We start from the raw sequence: 15,312 nt of genomic DNA, 5'->3' as shown, positions 1-15,312 counted from the left end.
TGCGGACTGGGTGTTTATAACATCTTCACCATTAATTTCATCCACAGTAAGTCACCACCAAGCCTATACATATGGCATGGACTATTATTATTATTATTATTATTATTATTATTATTATTATTATTATTATTATTAAATACAAAAGTTGAATTTTACAGCGGTCGTACCCATCGTTCAGTTTTTAATTAGCTTCCTCGGGAGATCAGTCGTGGAGGCCGATCCATGATCACGGGTTCGATTCCAACCAGCAAAAGAAAACATTAAACTTAAAACATTGCATTTCATTTTAGAAGATCTACCAATAAAAAGGAAACGATTTTACTCCTGTAACTGCAGCCCTGCAGTGTCTTCCTACAAGGATGAAGAAGTTTTATTTTTCTTGTAGCTTTACATCGCACCGACACAGATAAGTCTTATGGCGAGGATGGGATAGGAAAAGTCTAGGAGTTGAAAGGAAGCGGTTGTGGCCTTAATTAAGGTACAGCCCCAGCATTTGCGTGATGTGAAAATGGGAAACGGCGGAAAACCATCTTCAGGGCTGCCGACAGTGGGATTCGAACCCACTATCTCCCGGGTGCAAGCTCATAGCCGCGCGCCCCTAACCGCACGGCCAACTCACCCGGTGATTAGAAGTAAACGGGAGTGAAATACCAGCGCTCTGTTATCTACGAGTAGAGGAGAGTCGTATAATATGGAATACCATTTACTTTTAGCACTATAACTTCTTACCGAAATCAGTTATGAAATATAAATAAATATGGTTAGAAAATTCAAATAATTAGCCAAGATTCTCTATATTTTTAAATTGAAAATTGTTAATGTCTTCACGTCAAAATTATTTCTTTCAAAAAGTTGCACTTGGTGGGTAATACGGAATAGTCGGCTAATATGGAATAGTAGGGTAAATAATTTGTAAATTAAAATACAGCTTCAATAAATTCTTTCAGTATATTTAAGGAACGTTCTTACAGGTGGACGTACAGAAATTTTAAAAAATCGAAAGAATAAAATTGGTAAATAAATAATAATCTGTATACACTAATTATTCAGTTTTCTTTTTACAGTCACTTGTTCATTCAGTGACAAAAGTCACAGATGCAGAAACTGAGATCTGTAGGTAATTAAATGTTATAATATTAATTAATTTTAAACGTCATTTTACTTTGAAACTAAAACAGTATTCCATATATCCCGACACACCATGTTTAAAGTATTCGACATACTTTGCACAACAAGGAAGTTACACTGGTGTAGCAATATAAGCAACTCTTGTACAATATGTAACATTGGATTTCCCAGGACTAAACTCAGTTTTGGTAATTAATACAAGCTTTAAAAGAATTACCTGCAAAAGCTTTTCAAATATGAAAAACAGATATTCTTGCTCCACGCACTAACCTCACTCACGAGCATGTCGAAACTGAATACAAAGGATCATGAGAAATTTACCGTAATTCGACGAGTTTCCACGTGAGAGGAGTACCTTACAGGCAAGATATTGTGGTATTCCATATTGGCCGACTATTCCATATTACCCGATTTCCCTCTATATAATTAAGTTAGAAGTACGCGCTGAAAAACATATACGATGAGTAACGCATGGTTGATAGCAGTGGCGATCTGACGGACTGAAGCCTAGCACACCTATTCCTCCAGTCCCCGCTCCTAACGGATATACAGTACAGCAGGAAGTCGCGTGGTGTGAATCGAGGGGTGAAGGACGATTGTCTGGGCTGCAATATCAGTCTCCGATGCCTTGCTCTCTGAAATACGTGCGACGTTTTTTCTCACTGCTTTCAACTTTTTAAATGAAAGAATGTGCCTGATGTTTTATTATAATGTGCTATAGATTTTCATCATTCTCAATTGAGGTGTGGACTTCACTGATAGCCTTGGTAGCCCTCAGTACACGCCACTAAGGAGGACCACTCTTCATAATATATCAGACGTGCCCACTCCCATTACGCAGAAAGTGGTGTCCTGTCTCTCAGGGTCTGCATTTAGGCCACTGAATCCTTGCGCGTGGTTCACCAACTAGTACGCGATTACATGAACTCAAAACCATAACACTTTAATAAGTTAGGTAGAAGTATTCGATTCAGATCTCTAAAACTTCCGCAAGATACACAGCAAGAAATGGTAGCATCGGGTCTTACTTTCGAGCATAAATAATCATGTGTTTAAACCATTAAAATTTAAGCAAAGGGAAGAACATTATCCCAAACGTGGTGAAAATAGCAATTGCGGAGTCAACGCCAACACGTTAATGAAATATGTGCAGGTCCACGTGAATGGATATCGGAACGGAAGTATAATTCTATAATCCTGTGTAGCCTATGTAATATTCGCATTATTACAGAGTAATAGTGCAAGAAAAATGTGCCATTGTCGGTAATACATTATGCTATTTGGAATATTTGCATTAAAAGCGCGTAACCATTAATGGCCAACTTTCGCTTTTCTGATCACCCGTTACATAATAGCCAATAGAATATAAATGACGTAAATACTTCTTTTCTCAAATATCAGAATCAAATCATGAACGAGTCAGACTTCATTTAACCCCCTGTGGGTGGGGGACGCAGACGAAGAATACACCCACGGTATCCTCTGCCTGTCGTAAGAGGCGACTAAAAGGGGCGACCAAGGGATGATCAATTTAGAACCATGAGACTACTTGTAATTTGTACCATCACGCAGGCAACACCATGGGTCGCATTAACTTGCGCGTAGTACCAATATGTTAGGTACGCAATAGGTTTGTGATAAGTAGCGACAGTGTGTGAATCAGGAGGAGGATCCTACAGTACCTGTGATTCGTACCCCTATATGAGCAACACCATGGTTCTGCCTTACCTATGCTCCGTTCCCACTATGTGAGTATTTCCACGGGATAGTACGAGTCTCTATGGTTAGTCCACTTATGTGAGGAACGCCTTAGGTTTGCGTTGCCGTTATAGTTTTGCGTTGCCTGTGTGTGGCGCCGCAGTGTGCGAGACACTATAGGTCTGTGTTACATGTGCACATTACACTACCTGTGAATAGTACCATAACGTGTGGAATACTGCGAGTCTCCACTAATTTTGATTAGTACCGCAACATTACACATAGCATGGTTCTACTTTCCTAGCGATAAATACCATTATGAGGGGCTGATGACCTGGATTTTGGACCTGTTTCGACTATACAAATAATCGATTCGCATCATGCTATAGAAGCAGTCCCTTGGTCAGTAATACTTTTGTTTTGTGCCAGCTTCTGTGCATGTGAGGCACTGTGGGTCGGATCCACTGATCGTTTTTAATTCATGTCCGTCCATCGATTCATTCTTCTCCCTCATGATTTGAATTCTGGTCAGTGGAGGATTTTGGAATTTTAAGTTGTCATTTAATTTCGTCTCATTTTGTACCATTAGGGGCCGATGACTTCGATGTTAGGCCCCTTTAAACAACAAACATCAACATCAACAACAGACTTCATTTATGAGTGTTCCATGTAAATGGCATTTTCCACAGGTGAGAAACATTAATGAATACATTATGGAGTAGCCTACTCATCTCATATCTACGAACATCTGATTCATACCTCGTTCTCGAGCACCAAGGGTACATTTTTATGGGGAAATGTATGGTTTCTTTTATCAGTCAGTCTGAACATATTCACTTGATAGGTGAAAACCTAACAATTTTGTTCTGATAATAAAATACCGGGTCAATCTGTTGCACCTATTTTTGCTAGAATACATACAGTACAACCTGCAAGAAATTAAATGTCCCTTAGTCATAACTTACGCGACAACTTGCAGCAATTGTAAGTACGTATATCTTGATAGATGCTAAAACCGTAAAAGATGCAATTAGTAAGACCAATCCGTAAAGAACTGCACCCTTTTTATAGAGCAGAGCCCATTTCTCGAATCGTACGTATTGTAACCGTACAATAGGGTTACAGTCTTAATTCAGCATTCATTATAATTATTATCATTGAATAATTATTAGTTTTTTAATCTGATTTTCATCATTTAGATTGCAGGTATCATGCATCTTATGACGTCTAATCATTCGGTAAGCTAATTCTTTCTGAAATCATTAAGAATGTAAATAGGTGACATCGCCAAGCTTGCGGAACAAGGGTACAATCATGCAGATGGTGGAGAAAAGTATATTCTCCTCTGCGACACACGGTACATAGTGAACTTTCTGCCATACCAATATTATACAGTTTACTATTTGTCGGCAGAATGTAATGAACAACTATATACCATTTTGCTTGAAGTTCAAGAGGAAATACCCTATGCATAATCCAGATGTGATTCCAGTTGCATACCAGAATAGACTGCTGAATCCTGGGAGCTACATATTGGCTAAGCTGCAGAAACATATAGATTGTTTTAGAGGTCAAGTTATTTTTCATATAAGTTTGTGGTAGATAGCTCATTTCATATTTCTAATGTCGTGCATGAGGGGCGAATTTATTCACATCACAAAAGGGGGAGTGTAAGGAATCTGCTGTAAACTGCACCATTGTTGGAGAAAATTTTGAAAATACTGATGACATTTACCAATAAGGAATTTTATGTGTCGATTGAGGAATAAGGCTGTCACATGATTCTGGATATCCTTAAGCCCTAATCCACCAGTAGATCTTGACAGAGTTAAAGTACCACGATTCAACCTTAGGATTGAAGCTTGCCGTATGTACCATCCTACAGCAGACATTATCTTAATACCGGATACCCGGGGAAGAGGTAGGATTTGACCCATGTATCCCAGTTTACTGATTATGTATGTATTCATATACTGGATTCTCTGCATTAATGATAGATTCCGCTTTAACTGTCCGGGTATCACATTCACTGTTTTGTCCCAATTATGCTGGATCATTTAGTGGATACTGTTAAAACAACCAAGTCCTAAGATTTTTACCTCTTTCTGCACCGTTGCCCAGTTTAACAAAGGTTTACCACGTACATGGCTTGCTCCTGATTTTAACAAACACGATTTATTAACATTTAGCTTTGCACCAGATATATTGCAGTAGTCACTGATATTTTTTTGAAGATCTTGTGTGTTTATTCTTCGGTCCGCAATGATAGTGACATCATCAGCAAAGGCAAGGATTTCCAACATATCTCTGTAGCGTAAACATGCTAAATTACCCAATAGAGGTTCAAGAGATAGCACAAATTATAACATCGATAACGGATATCCTTGTTGTACTCCTGCTTTTATGCTAACTGCCTTAGTGAAAAAACCATTAAATTGGACATTCGTAGATCCTCCCTGATTAACATGTTGTAGGATATTAATAAATCGGCCGTCTAGTCCCATTGCATGTAGAATAGCAATTAAATATGTATGATTAACTCTGTCAAATGCGTGATTTAAATCTAAAGATATTAGTTGTTTACACTGCCTTCTTATCCTACAATCACTCATAATGCCTCTTATTGCACATGCTGAGTGTATAATGCTCCTACCCGGAACTCCAGACGATTAGTGTTCACCTAAGGCATCGGACATAAGGAAGGTCATTCCCGGTTTAAGACATCGGGTGAGTAACTTGCAATCGAAGTTCAGCAGGGTAATTGGTCTGTAATCTTGTATACATTTATGATTAGGCCCTTTTGGTACCAGCACAATCAATCCCTCTTTTAAGCGACTTATATTTGGTCTTGAATATAACACATCATTTAACGCTCTCGTAAGGTCTTCCTTAATAACTGGCTAAAACATCAGGTAGAATTCTCGTCCAAGGCCATCTACTCCAGGTGATTTGCTAGGCAGACTTCGCTGTATGGCTTCATAAATGACTTCCTCCCTCAATTCTTCGATAAGATAGTATTGTTGCACATGTGTCAGTCTTCCTCTAACAGAATCGAATAAGGCACTGTTGCTGTCAATAAGAACATCATTCGTTTGTTCATACAATTGTGTAAAGTAATGCTAATTGTGTTCTTAATGATATCTACATCATCGAAAGACTCCCCACTTGAAGATGTCAGTTTCGAAGATATTTTTGTTTGCCTCGTTTACTCCCGCGAATGAGATGGTACAATGATGACATTTCATCAGTATTATTTCGATGATATCTTGCTCGTATTTTAAGTCCTTCAATCGTTTCTCTGTATAATCTGAGAAGGAATGCCCTTCTTTCTTTGATCCGGAGATATGATGATGGGTTTCTGGGATCTTTCCTATATACAGGTGACGTAAACACTTGTAAAAGAAATCGGATTTTTTATTTAACTGTCGAGTATACTGAGCACTAAGCCGATCCATAAATTTGATAATATTGGGCTTTGCATAACATAACAATGACTAGAGTCTCGTTGTTTAACGTCAAGTAGGTTTCTTCCATAGTTGCCACTGCGCGGAAAACTGTTCCTTCAGTTCTTCAATGTTGAGAATATTCCTATTGAGTTACCATACACTATTTCCCCGAGCTACTCCCAGATCTGATTGCTTTAATTTACATGTATATGCTCCATGGTCCGAAAATTTGACGGGGCACACATCAGCATTCCCAACATACTCTTGCGGATTTTTCCTGATATATATATTGTACCGGGAACGCCGTTACGAGAGAAGTCCGAAGTATGTTTGTTGAACTTCGCGCGAGGTAGAAGGTAGGCAGCCCGCCGAACGCAGTAACGTACCCAGCGAGAGACGTGGCCGCCGTAAGCCAGCTATCCGCTACCATATATGGTAATATTCCAGCTTACCCTCAAAAGTACATTTTGCACTCCTTTATCGCTATTTCGACACTGCCATCTTAAAAACCTTTACGATGGACGTCATCTGTCAAGATTTCAAGAAAATCCACCGAGTATCATAGGAGTTATAAGGGTAGATAGTACCCGAGTTCTAGACACTTCCATGCGAACGTGTATAAAAGGAGGACCACCCGACCTACGAATTGAGTATCCGTCACTTCGCCGTCTCTGTGACACGGGTGACAGAAGGAGTATTGTGTGTGTCGAACTTCTAGTTGACAGTCTTCGAAATCCATGTATTGGAACTTCGGTATTTTCTCTAAGTGTTGTGTCGGGACTTTATCATATTCTTGAAGTGCCTGATTGGGACTTTGTAATTTTCTGCGAGCATCGTGTTGGAACTTTGTCATATTGACATAATGGAACTTTGTCTTTTTCGTGTGTCGTGATTGGACTTTGATATTTTCTTAAAGTGCCTTATAAGAACTTTGTTATATTTTTTAAGCGTTTCATTGGAACTTAGTTATTTTCGCCAAGTGTCGAGGTAAGACTTTATTACTTTCTTAAGGTGACATACTGGAACATTGTCATCGGAACATTATTTTCTTCAAGTGTCGTGTTGGGACTTTAATATTTTGACACATTGGAACTTTATTATTTCTACACATTGGAACTTTGTTATTTTTTTGAAGTGCCACATAGGGACTTAGTTATCCGACGACGATTGAAAGGACTTTGAATTTTCACGAGTGTTGTGTACCACATTGAACTTACGTTTCGAACTTATTCGAACTTGTATTTTGTGAATCAATTTCTGGAACATTGAAATTTTCCGAGCGTGTAAGATGAACTTGTGCCCTACCAACGTAAACTTTGTGAACGATATGACCTGTTTTCCCAAGTGCCTCACTGAATTTACGTCTTGTAAAAACTGTGAAACTTAGGGGACGTTCAACATTACGTTTAATTGCGAAATATGCAATACTTTCCAAGTGCTGCACTGGGACTTGTGTTTTGATTCTTATCCTCATTAAAGACTGTGACAATTCAGAATACGCATATCGCGTTCCCAGAAAGCCTAGAACTTTCCAGTAGTTTGAATGAATCCATAATTTATGAAGTCAGACTTTTTCTTTCAAATATTAGTTTCTTTAATGGCTATTCACTTCGCCTATCGACGGAACAGGACAGTTTCCGAGTGCTATTTATTCAGTTCAATGCCAATGTGTTTTAAATCTTCAGAACTATGCATTTAGAACTGTAGTGACAGTAATCCTCTAGAACGTCCTGACTTACAGTAAGCTTGTGTTATGAACTAGCATTTCTACCTGTACAAAGTCAAAATCATCTTGTCCTCCGAGTGATTATTCTAGAACGTTTTGATTTAATATCAAGAGTGCAGTAACAATCATTAAAAGGTTATATCTGTTCAGACAGTGCCATGAATGTGTGGAGTGCCGTGCAGAAAACTCAAGTGTGAATTACGTCTCACATCGAACCCAGGAACGTGTGCCAATCTTCGAGACATTCCAGAACGTCGAGACATTCCAGAACGTCGAGACATTCCAGAACCTCGAGACATTCCAGAACTCCGCATCCGAGCAGGCGTGGTCCCTGCCCAGGTGATGTCCAACGCGACCCCAGTACTCAGAGGTACCAACCAGCCACAACACTTCCATGCTGCTGTACGAAGGTGATATGAAATTGCTTTTGATGATCAATAAACTCAATTTATCAAAAGAATCTCTAAAATTGATAACTATACCCCTCTCTGTACCAACTCCAATGATAAAGCCACTCCCTAAGTTAAGAACCATGCTCGTTAATTTAATATCAAGCGCCTTAAAGATATGAACAATTTTTACGGGTACAGAGAGGAAGTAGTATACGTGGCGCCCACCTTTAGGGGCCCGATTTCATTGGAGCTTAACAGGAAAGACTTACATACAGCCCAAGCTATGGTGACTAAATTCAATCAGAATAGGAGTGTTTGCAAATTTCAGTGGACACTAACTTAACTGAAATATAAGTGCACAATTTAAGTGATTTGGTAGAGGTCATTTGCAAAGACTTGGTTTAATTAATTTGTGTTGAAACATTGGCACTAGGACTTAAAACTTTGAACTTTTGACTGAATGCATGTTTTGAAAAGTTTTAAATGTTTTTGAAGTGTGTCAATCATTATTTCTGTACCTGGTACTAGCGTTATATATTTTAATAAAATGGAGGAAATTATGGCAGCGATTGAAGCCCTTAGGCTCAGTATGAAAGTAGCAAATGAAAACTTACAACGTAGGATCGTCGAGACCAAAGAACAACTTAACGAGTCTAGTTCTAATCTTGAGCAGTCTTTGAGAGAACAGAGAGAATTATGAAATGAGTCTAGTTCTAACCTTGAACATCAACTTAGGGAATCCGTAGTTCAAATTAATGCTGAAGTAGGTAAGAAGTTTGTAGAAGCGAATGCCACCCTAGAACAAAGACTTACTCAGGCTGGTGCTCGCATTGAACAAAAATTAAAAGAATCCAACAGTAGGGTAGATGAAAAAAATTTCCGAAATGCATGTCCTATTAAAAAATAGCATGGAGGTCATGATGGAAGAAATTAAAACCCAAGTTGTAGCTCTTCTTAAAGATGTCTTCAAAGCTATTCCTCCAATTTCTCAAGAAATTACTAAAGAGGCAGAAGACTTAAGAACTCAGTTTCAAGAATCACATTCACAATTATCCTTAGCCCAGGTTAAGATAGCCTCCATTCAGGAGAATCTTAGAGATACGCTTAAAACCGATATTCAAAGAGTAAATAATGAAGTCAGTCTTATAAAGTGTAAACAGGGAGAGTTTGATAAAAAGTTTTCGTCTCAATTAGATACTACGCACACTCAGGTTACGCGTATATGTCGAGACATATCTGAACTGAAGGAGGACCTCCAAGATGAAGTTAAGGTGGTAGAAGATACTATTGAACAACAGGTGAAAGATGTTAAAAATGAATTACAGGGACAAATAGAAACCCTTGGTAGTAAGGTCTCTAATTTAGAACTGAAGGATACTCCCTTATTTTCGTCTAGTCTATTAAAAGCTAATGAAAACGCAAACATTACCACTATCATCCGAATGGCCGATGGAAAACCTGCAAAATTCTCTGGGAAGGAGGAATACACCGCTAGGGAACTTTTACTCAACACTGAAGGGTATTTTCAAGAAAATAAAATCAGTCCTGATCGACAATTTCGTGTCGTTTCCATGTTACTAGAGAGACGCGCTCTGTCATGGTATTCCGCTTTTAAATCTTGCTTTAACACTTATTCTGAATTCAAGGAAGCTCTACTGAAGCGTTTTTGGAATTCAGAAGCGCAACATTTAATTAAGTTGCAGTTGTATGCTAAGAAGTACAATACTTCTATAAACACATCCCGTTACGCAGATTATTTCATCGGGCAACTTAAGAAGATGCAATTTTTGGATCCACCATTGCCTGAGCAAGAGCTGATCCAGGCGATCACGCTGCAATTCCCAGCCCAAGTCCAGGAGATTTTGGTATCTGCTAACATACAATCTTTAGAACAAATGGATGGGATACTTCGTAGATTAGACGCAGCCCACGCTCAATCTTAACCGAAATCGAGTAAGACTAAAGAAATGACTACCAGTCCTGTCGCCATTGTGACACAAGGACGTCCAGATCCGGAAGTACCAGAGTAACGGCCTACACCACGAAACACACCTACCCGATATCGAGGGTATAAAGGACGGCCGGACCGAGGGAAAGTGCCGTACCAAAATAGATTAACAGGGAAAAATCTAACAGAGGCCCAACACGTAGAGGATAGGGTTTCTTATCGAGATGGATTGAATAGACGATTGCGAGATACTCAAGAGTACTTGAAAGAACAGCGGAAAAGTGAGGATCAAGGAGGAGCCGCCTCGTTAGAGTATCAGGAATCCGCCGGTAAGAAAAACGAAACGCTTGCCCCGAACCCTAACACAACGGATGAAAAAAAGGACTCCAATGTTCTCGTAAGGAGATTGCCTGAAAATGGATAGTGGGAAGAGCCGCTCTGCGTAACTCAGGTACATTATTGGCACTTAGAGGACTCGGAACTACTCCATGAGAACATGACACCATCTAGAACCAGAATCCAACGTAGCCTGCTAGTAATCGCCATTAGGGTTGGCAACATTAAAGTTATGTCATTAGATGATTCAGGAGCACAAGCCTCCCTCATTTCAGCTAGACTATTAGAAGCCATAAAGGAGAGACGTGATGTACCTGTTTCCCAACTTAGGATCAAAGGGATTGTTCCAGATAAGTGCATTAAATGTAAATTACAGACTTTTATGGAATTCGTCGTGGGACATGTTCAATTTGAGCAAGTTTTTCTAGTGATTAATCAGATGAGATTCAATGTTAACCTTGGATCTTATTTCCTCATCAAATATGGAGGAGTGATTGATTACACAGCAACCGTCATTACATTTTATGAAGTTGACTCTGTAGAATTACAGCTGATCGAAGGAGACGATGGTCAGATACAAGAGATAGATACCCCGCAAGAAGAATTCGACGGTGGAAATAGCGATGCTGCACCAGTCGGAGATGAAGAGGGTGATCCCGAGGCAGTGGGACCCGTCGGAGATGTACCCTTGATAGATGAGATGTACGACGACGGTCCAGACTATGTCAGCTCCGTAATCAGTGTGATTGAAGACAAAGTGGCCAACAAAGACGTTGCAGATTCAGTCAAGGAAATCTTCGAAACTTATCCAGACGTCTTCAATGATAAACCCGGAGAGATCTGAGATTTTAAATATCATCTGGATGTCAAGGATACTTCCACTTCCATAGTATGGAGATGCAGAGCATAAGCAAGAACACACATCATGGTACCACCGAAGGCATATATAATGCTAACCAGCTTGAAAACATACTTCGAGAGAGAAGCCTAAAGAAAATTCTCGTCGAATTTTCTTTGCCCTAAGAGGGGGGGGGACATGTGCCAGAACGCCGCTACGAGAGAAGTCCGAAATATGTTTGTTGAACTTCGCTCGAGTTGGAAGGTAGGCAGCTCGCCGAACGCAGTGACGTACCCAGCGATTGACGTGGCCGCCGAAAGCCAGCTATGCGCTACCATATATGGTAATGTTCCAGCTTACCCTCAAAAGTACATTTTGCGCTACTTTATCGCTATTTCGACACTGCCATCTTAAAAACCTTTACGAAGGACGTCATCTGTCAAGCTTTCAAGAAAATCCACCGAGTATCATAGGAGTTATAAGGGTAGATAGTACCCGAGTTCTAGACACTTCCATGCGAACGTGTATAAAAGGAGGACCACCCGACCTACGAATTGAGTATCTGTCACTCCACAGTCTCTGTGACACGGGTGACAGGAGGAGTATTGTGTGTGTCGAACTTCTAGTTGACAGTCTTCGAAATTCAAGTATTGGAACTTCGGTATTTTCTCTAAGTGTTGTGTCGGGACTTTATCATATTCTTGAAGTGCCTGATTGGGACTTTGTAATTTTCTGCGAGCATCGTGTTGGAACTTTGTCATATTGACATAATGGAACTTTGTTATTTTCGTGTGTCGTGATTGGACTTTGATATATTCTTAAAGTGCCATATAAGAACTTTGTTATATTTTTTTAAGCGTTTCATTGGAACTTAGTTATTTTCGCCAAGTGTCGCGGTAAGACTTTATTATTTTCTTAAGGTGACATACTGGAACATTGTCATCGGAACTTTATTTTCTTCAAGTGTCGTGTTGGGACTTTAATATTTTGACACATTGGAACTTTATTATTTCTACACATTGGAACTTTGTTATTTTTTTGAAGTGCCACATAGGGACTTAGTTATCCGACGACGATTGAAAGGACTTTGAATTTTCACGAGTGTTGTGTACCACATTGAACTTACGTTTCGAACTTATTCGAACTTGTATTTTGTGAATCAATTTCTTGAACATTGAAACTTTCCGAGTGTGTAAGATGAACTTGTGCCCTACCAACGTAAACTTTGTGAACGATATGACCTGTTTTCCCAAGTGCCTCATTGAATTTACGTCTTGTAAAAACTGTGAAACTTAGGGGACGTTCAACATTACATTTAATGGTGAAATATGCAATACTTTCCAAGTGCTACACTGGAACTTGTGTTTTGATTCTTATCCTCATTAAAGACTGTGACAATTCAGAATACGCATGTCGCGTTCCCAGAAAGCCTAGAACTTTCCAGTAGTTTGAGTGAATCCATAATTTTTGAAGTCAGACTTTTTCTTTCAAATATTAGTTTCTTTAATGGCTATTCACTTCGCCTATCGACGGAACAGGACAGTTTCCGAGTGCTATTTATTCAGTTCATTACCAATGTGTTTTAAATCTTCAGAACTACGCATTTAGAACTGTAGTGACGGTAATCCTCTAGAACGTCCTGACTTACAGTAAGCTTGTGTTATGAACTAGCATTTCTACCTGTACAAAGTCATAATCATATTGTCCTTCGAGTGATTATTCCAGAACGTTTTGATTTAATATCCAGAGTGCATTAACAATCATTAAAAGGTTATATCTGTTCAGACAGTGCCATGAATGTGTGGAGTGCCGTGCAGAAAACTCAAGTGTGAATTACGTCTCACATCGAACCCAGGAACGTGTGCCAATCTTCGAGACATTCCAGAACGTCGAGACATTCCAGAACGTCGAGACATTCAAGAACGTCGATACATTCCAGAACTCCTCATCCGAGCAGGCGTGGTCCCTGCCCAGGTGATGTCCAACGCGACCCCAGGACTCGGAGGTACCAACCAGCCACGACACTTCCATGCTGCTGTACGAAGGTGATATGAAATTGCTTTTGATGATATATAAACTCAATTTATCAAAAGAATCTCTAAAATTGATAACTATACCCCTCTCTGTACCAACTCCAATGAAAAAGCCTCTCTCTAGGTTAAGAACCATGCTCGTTAAGTTAATGTCAAGCCCCTTAAAGATATGAACACTTTTTACGGGTACAATATACACTGACTGACAGAGCAAATGCAACACCAAGAAGGAGTGGTCAGAACTTTATGCCAATTGCAGGGTCGACTGACGTCACTGAGGTATGCTCATGATGTGAAATGCGCCGCTGTGCTGCGCACGTAGCGAACGATAAATGGGACACGGCGTTGGCGAATGGTCCACTTCGTACCGTGATTTCTCAGCCGACAGTCATTGTAGAACGTGTTGTCGTGTGCCACAGGACACGTGTATAGCTAAGAATGCCAGGCCGCCGTCAACGGAGGCATTTCCAGCAGACAGACGACTTTACGAGGGGTATGGTGATCGGGCTGAGAAGGGCAGGTTGGTCGCTTCGTCAAATCGCAGCCGATACCCATAGGGATGTGTCCACGGTGCAGCGCCTGTGGCGAAGATGGTTGGCGCAGGGACATGTGGCACGTGCGAGGGGTCCAGGCGCAGCCCGAGTGACGTCAGCACGCGAGGATCGGCGCATCCGCCGCCAAGCGGTGGCAGCCCCGCACGCCACGTCAACCGCCATTCTTCAGCATGTGCAAGACACCCTGGCTGTTCCAATATCGACCAGAACAATTTCCCGTCGACTGGTTGAAGGAGGCCTGCACTCCCGGCGTCCGCTCAGAAGACTACCATTGACTCCACAGCATAGACGTGCACGCCTGGCATGGTGCCGGGCTAGAGCGACTTGGATGAGGGAATGGCGGAACGTCGTGTTCTCCGATGAGTCACGCTTCTGTTCTGTCAGTGATAGTCACCGCAGACGAGTGTGGCGTCGGCGTGGAGAAAGGTCAAATCCGGCAGTAACTGTGGAGCGCCCTACCGCTAGACAACGCGGCATCATGGTTTGGGGCGCTATTGCGTATGATTGCACGTCACCTCTAGTGCGTATTCAAGGCACGTTAAATGCCCACCGCTACGTGCAGCATGTGCTGTGGCCGGTGATACTCCCGTACCTTCAGGGGCTGCCCAATGCTCTGTTTCAGCGGGATAATGCCCGCCCACACACTGCTCGCATCTCCCAACAGGCTCTACGATGTGTACAGATGCTTCCGTGGCCAGCGTACTCTCCGGATCTCTCACCAATCAAACACGTGTGGGATCTCATTGGACGCCGTTTGCAAAAAAAATTCCGCCCCAGCCTCGTACGGACGACCAACTGTGGCAAATGGTTGACAGAGAATGGAGAACCATCCCTCAGGACACCATCCGCACTCTTATTGACTCTGTACCTCGACGTGTTTCTGCGTGCATCGCCGCTCGCGGTGGTCCTACATCCTACTGAGTCGATGCCGTGCGCATTGTGTAACCTGCATATTGGTTTGAAATAAACATCAATTATTCATCCGTGCCGTCTCTGTTTTTTCCCCAACTTTCATCCCTTTCGAACCACTCCTCCTTGGTGTTGCATTGTCACTGTCAGTCAGTGCATATATATATGGTCTAATCTCGATGCTCTTGTAGCGCAAAAATGTGTGTAGCCTGTGCCATATGATGCTTGTAGTTCCCAACTCTCTTTCAGTTTGAGCCCTTTCACTAGGGTTGGTAAGGCTATACAGTTCTGAAAACACCCGCCC

This window comes from Anabrus simplex, chromosome 2 (genome assembly GCF_040414725.1).
Source record: "Anabrus simplex isolate iqAnaSimp1 chromosome 2, ASM4041472v1, whole genome shotgun sequence".
NCBI classification, from domain to species: domain Eukaryota; kingdom Metazoa; phylum Arthropoda; class Insecta; order Orthoptera; family Tettigoniidae; genus Anabrus; species Anabrus simplex.
The sequence above is the reverse complement of the archived record's forward strand: the minus strand, read 5'-3'. Positions refer to the sequence as shown.